Raw genomic sequence first — 5147 nt, forward strand, 5'->3', positions numbered from 1 at the left:
GGGGGGGGGGGGTTGCACAAAGCAAAAAGCAAAGCGGCCCTGCTATGTATCCTAATCAGATGAAAGCGATATCATGAGACCTGTTTCACATCCTCCCCTGTTTAGACAGTCGACGAATATAAGGTGTTTTAATCTCCTCGTAATGAACAGGTTCGAGCTGAACTCTTTAGAATAATGGTGTCAGTAGGTGGTAACTGAGTAAACGCACTGTTAAAATGACATTCCTTTTTTTTTTCTTCTTGCATTTATCTGAGCTCTATCATGATTTGTGACTTGTTTAGTTTTATGTAAGATTTAAGGTAAGTGATGAAGTTTAACGGGTTGAAGGTGTGTGTGTGTCATGTGTCCTCCCTGATTGTTTCAGAGTCGCTCTCTGCAGTAGGAGGAGGACCCATAATTTGAGATCACGGAGCCTTTAATAAGAGCAGGGTTATGGTAACTGCTACCGCCTCTCAGCACCACTCTGCGCTGTTGGAGTAGGAGGTGGAGGTAAGTACTTTTTTTTCTTCTTCATTTGCTGTTTGGGAAGGTGCATTATAATTTGGGTGCGTAAAAGTGGGTTGTCTTTGTAAAAAAAAAAAAAAAAAAAAAAAAAAATCTTCACTTTTTTTTTCTTGGAAAAAAAAACTTTGTCGCCTCCTTCTCGCGTTCACTTCCCATCTGCTTCTATTTTTTATCCCTTGAAAGAACGACCTCGGTTTTGACGCATGAAAACGGCTTTACTTGGCTAAGAAGAAGTGAATGAAAGATGATGCATGCCACTTAAAATGCCTGAGGGAGCAAGTGTAATCTAAATTGGATATAGAAGCTATTATTACACAACATTATGCGTTGTGGCGGACTAATTGCGCGGCTGGATGAGTTAAACAGTCAGTTTAATGTGGAGTGGCGGACAGGTTTCTGGAGCGCACAAGGTCAGTTGTATACTGCTCCCATGAAGCCTTTAGTGGGTAACAGGGAAAAAAAAGCTTGAAGTATTCATGGGATTTTTTTAACCATTTTAAATCTGTGTCCTAAACCGATTAGTTGACACCAATTTTTCTTTGATGTATTAGCTGAGGGCTTTTGCCACTTGGAAGCCAATTGAAATTCTAAACAGTTTTCGCTCCAAATGCTTTGGGGAGATCTGCTGCAAATAATGGATGTAATTTATTTTTGACCTTGCATTTTTTTCAAGGGTTACTAAATGATTAAACATATGTGCACTATGCTACTTGATTAAACAACAGTAAACGAGCAGAGGTTAGTCTTTTTCCCCCCTGTACTCTAAAGTAAAGTATTTTTTTTTCTTTCTGTTTAGATGCAATGATTGAAAATGTAAAATGTGTGACATCAAGACTTTTTTTTTTCTTTCTTATTTTTTTTAAATAAATTATACTCTTTAAACAGTTGCTGATGTTTTATTGCAAACTTATCAAAAATAATAACTGATTGTCTCTGATTTGAATCCGTTCAGATCCATGTTGTGGAAGTCTTCTCAAGTCACCAAGAAGTTCCTGCCATCCTCCGATACACTCTTACTGAACAGTTTGACTAAATTTACTTCATTCATTTTTTTGAAATAACAATGTTTGACTATTTCTGCTCATTATTGTAAGTTCAAATATTTTGCTCCCTTCTGTTTTTAAGATAAGCTGTAATTATTGTAGTAATTGCTAGATAATTGTTTACTTTTTATTTGTGTTTTGTTTTTCCTCATGAGTTTTAGCGCTTGTAAACTATTTTATAACTTGCCTTATTTAAAAAAAAACAAAGGACAAAAATGAACAATAAGCACAATGACATGGTGTGGCTTTCGGCAGAAGCGGATCTGTTTTCTGATCTCTTTTCTACTCTTTTCATATCTTTTTCCTTCATTGACTCGAATGAAGATGTATGGAGTGAGAGTGTGTGTGCGTTTCCTCCTGATGTGGTTTGTCTACCCATAACCCCCCTTCACACACACACTATCTCTGATCCCTGCTAGGCTGAGTGGCAGACCTCTGGATTGGCTAAGTGATGAAATGATGACCCCATTATGAGAAGCGATTCCAAAATGAGAGGTATCAGACAAAGATTACACCCCTCTTTCTCTCTCTCTCTCTCTCTCTCTCTCTCTCTGCTGCCATGCCGTCCTAGCGCATCCCGCTGCCAGCTGCGCAGATGATGACTGATTTGCTTGAGATGGGATCACAGGAAGCGCCCATTGATTTTTCTGTGTTTTATTAAAAATATTTATTTACGCCTGTATCCATAGGGCATATCCAGACTCATGCCCTGCCTCGTCTTCTATATGGGTGGAGGTATAAGAGGGATAATTCTCACTTTTCCATGACAAGACAGATGACCTGAAGCATTATTTCAGAATTGAGTCAATAGACTCAGTGAGTAAATGAATATTGATTGAAAATAATGATGCCTGAGTGTGAATATGAGCTCTTTCAGTGACCCTCTTCCAGACTGTCAGCATCATACAGTGATACCAGATCTTTCTGTTCTTCAACTGCAGCTAGGGTGGAATACTCCTTGTGTTGGTGAATATTGGAGCATTTATCTGTTTCCTCTGTAGTTTTAAATAATAATAATAAAAAAAAGTTTTCTTGCATCATTGTTGTCTGCTAAGACAAAATAAAGTGTGTGGTGCTATAGGTACAGTATGGTAATAATAACATACTACCAAAAAGCTCCTGAGGTATGTAGGAGGTATATGCCTTCACAAAAGGTAAAGTGATACCGTGTACAAATCAAATGACTGCCAGAATGCTAAAACCACAATGTGGGAGCAGTGTCCTAGATATTTGCACTGACTTAATCCAATTGAAATAGTATGAGTGAGTTGCAGGGGCTCCCAGGTCTGTTTCATGCTTATGTATGTGATGCATAATAGAAGTTGACGAGGTTGGTGATAGATCACAGCCCAGGTAATGTAAACACATTAATCCCTCAGGGTTCATGTGCATGTTCTTTCTCTCTTTTTCCTCTTCTATCAGCCTCTCCCTCTCTGAGACCCCTACCACCACCCGTCGCCACCGCTCCCCAGTGCTCATCATCTTCCCTAAATGCATTACTGGAGCACAAACCAGAAGCAGCCTTAATCTGTCAACATGCCCTTTAATTGGAAGGAGAAAACAACACGTGCTTCTGGTTGTGCCATTCCTAAGTGCACATGCCAAAGAAACACAGAGCTCACGGAAGAAGTGATCCCAGGAGAGTGGGGGCATAATTAAAAGTATCTTTTAATACGCTTGTAATGCTGAGCCTGACTCTTGTTGCCTTAAGTAGACTGCAAAATCTGTGACTGGAGACGGACATGCAAAGGAGCTTCTGCTGAGGAAGCCTGTAAACGATACAGTGCCTCGCCATCATCAGACATTCAGTCTCCGTCTGAGTCACCACACCGAGGACAACGAGCACTTTCCACTCCTGCCACGGACACCTCAGCTCACCAGCTCCCATGTTCTTTTGTTCTCCAAATGAGAGATTCTCCTCCACAACATCGACTCTCCGACTGTCCGTCCCCAGACCGCTTTGCCAAGTTATGTTCCACCTCCAACTCACAACACTGGTGGGGAGTGAGAACTGGGATTAAGGGGGTTGATTTGGGGTCTGCTGCACTGTAATCAAATGAGACTGCTTAGGGAAGAGATGAAGGAGGAGGTGGAGTATTATGTTCTGTCGTGCATTCCACCGCAGCATTGTTGCAGTTTTTGTTTTTGTCAGGGCAGGCTTTGATGCTAGATCCCCTTACCTTTGTAGTCCCGGTAGCCATGTTTCATAAACACAGAATAGGAAACATCCTCAGCATTAGAAATTTAGATTGCTGCTTTCCTCCCACCACTTGCATTCTGCACTTGGCCAGTCACATTCTCCATCTCCCAGTGCGGAGGTATTAGGTTTCTTGTATCATGCCTCTGATACATTTAAACATCTCACAATCAGCTCCTGTTATTCACAGTGTCATGTATAATCTGGGGCAACAACAATGGCAACAACAATGCTGGCGTTATGTCCCTCTCCTGCACTGTAGCAGTCTGGTGCCACTCTTTTGTTTCAAGACAGCTGCACTAGCAAAATGCTTACTTCCTTGAAACCCAGAAGTTGCCAGAAGTTCAATTCAAACTTTGTCTTTATGACTGAGAGTGCAATACCATTACAGAGCTACTTACTCTATAGAGCACCCTTTTGCTTTTCAGACAACTGAAAATAGTCAGGGCTGCAACTGTCTTTGTAGTTAACTGAAAATCTCAATGGGATTGAGTGTAATGTATTTCTAAATCTATCCTAACTCATTAAAAGCCAAAGTGTTCAGTTTTACTTTTCTTTTTTCTTTTTTTTTTTTTTGCTTCAGTACAGTTTTTGTGAAATTCTGTATTCTCACGAGAGTACTTTCACACATAATTTAATATTTAAATGTCAAACCATGATCTGAATCATCTCAAAAGTAATTAAATTACCCTCCACATAAGTGTGATTTTTTATGACACAAAGTACAGATATTTCTTTTTGCAGTTAGAACTCTTTACTGTATTGTACTGAGCCTCAAGTCCTCCTCCTCCTGCTCTTTTTGAGAGTTTCCGTTTTGTCCAACATCTGACACACTGCCCTGGGTGATTGAGCCAGACGTGGAAATCCAAAGCGGAGATGCTCCCCTTAATGCCTGACACCTGGTGCAGATTTGGAAGGGATTGCACTGCAGGTACTGCCTTACCTCTTCACCAATCCCAGAAAGTCCCTGAGGTATTTCCTTTTCTGTCCAAAGCTGTGTTTGTTTCTGCTTTGCTTTGCCACCCAGATATCCAGTCTCTGTCAGTCGGCCCCTGTGTTGGGATTAGGGTGAGAGTGTGTTGAAATAGGATGCCTATTATCCCTTTAATAAATGCGATTCCGACTTGTTCAGATATTTGTCAGGCCCTTAAAGAATTCAGTGGGATTAAAATCTCTTTTTAGGTGAATCTCAGGATTTAGGCAGGATTGAATTTAAGATAAAAGTTCTGTCAGAGGGCCTGAAACCTTTTTTATGTGTAAAAATTATAATAATGATAGAAGTAATTTGTCAACAGCTATTTTATTCCCTGAATGATGGAAGTGGGAAGTTCAATATGTCTTGTAATTAGACGAGTCTAAGCTCAACCAAGCAATAAATTAACTTTGACTACAAAGAGTACTGA

At 40.2% G+C, this 5147-nt stretch overlaps 1 long non-coding RNA gene across 10 annotated transcripts in view; it reads left to right on the forward strand.

Moving 5' to 3' along the window:
- Positions 1-4293, forward strand: part of LOC108240274 — a 74568-nt gene extending 70275 nt beyond the window's left edge. For 4 of the 10 annotated variants that reach the window (XR_005234088.1, XR_005234082.1, XR_005234081.1 and 1 more), the window contains exons 2-4: positions 365-489; positions 1457-2513; positions 2970-4293. This is a non-coding gene — a long non-coding RNA (uncharacterized LOC108240274). Of the gene's footprint in view, positions 1-20; positions 151-364; positions 490-1456; positions 2514-2969 lie in introns of those variants that run through there. The other 6 variants (XR_005234083.1, XR_005234085.1, XR_005234086.1 and 3 more) reach the window with 6 other exon arrangements.
- Positions 4294-5147: the final 854 nt, after the last annotated feature.

This window comes from Kryptolebias marmoratus, linkage group LG15 (genome assembly GCF_001649575.2).
Source record: "Kryptolebias marmoratus isolate JLee-2015 linkage group LG15, ASM164957v2, whole genome shotgun sequence".
Taxonomy (NCBI): domain Eukaryota; kingdom Metazoa; phylum Chordata; class Actinopteri; order Cyprinodontiformes; family Rivulidae; genus Kryptolebias; species Kryptolebias marmoratus.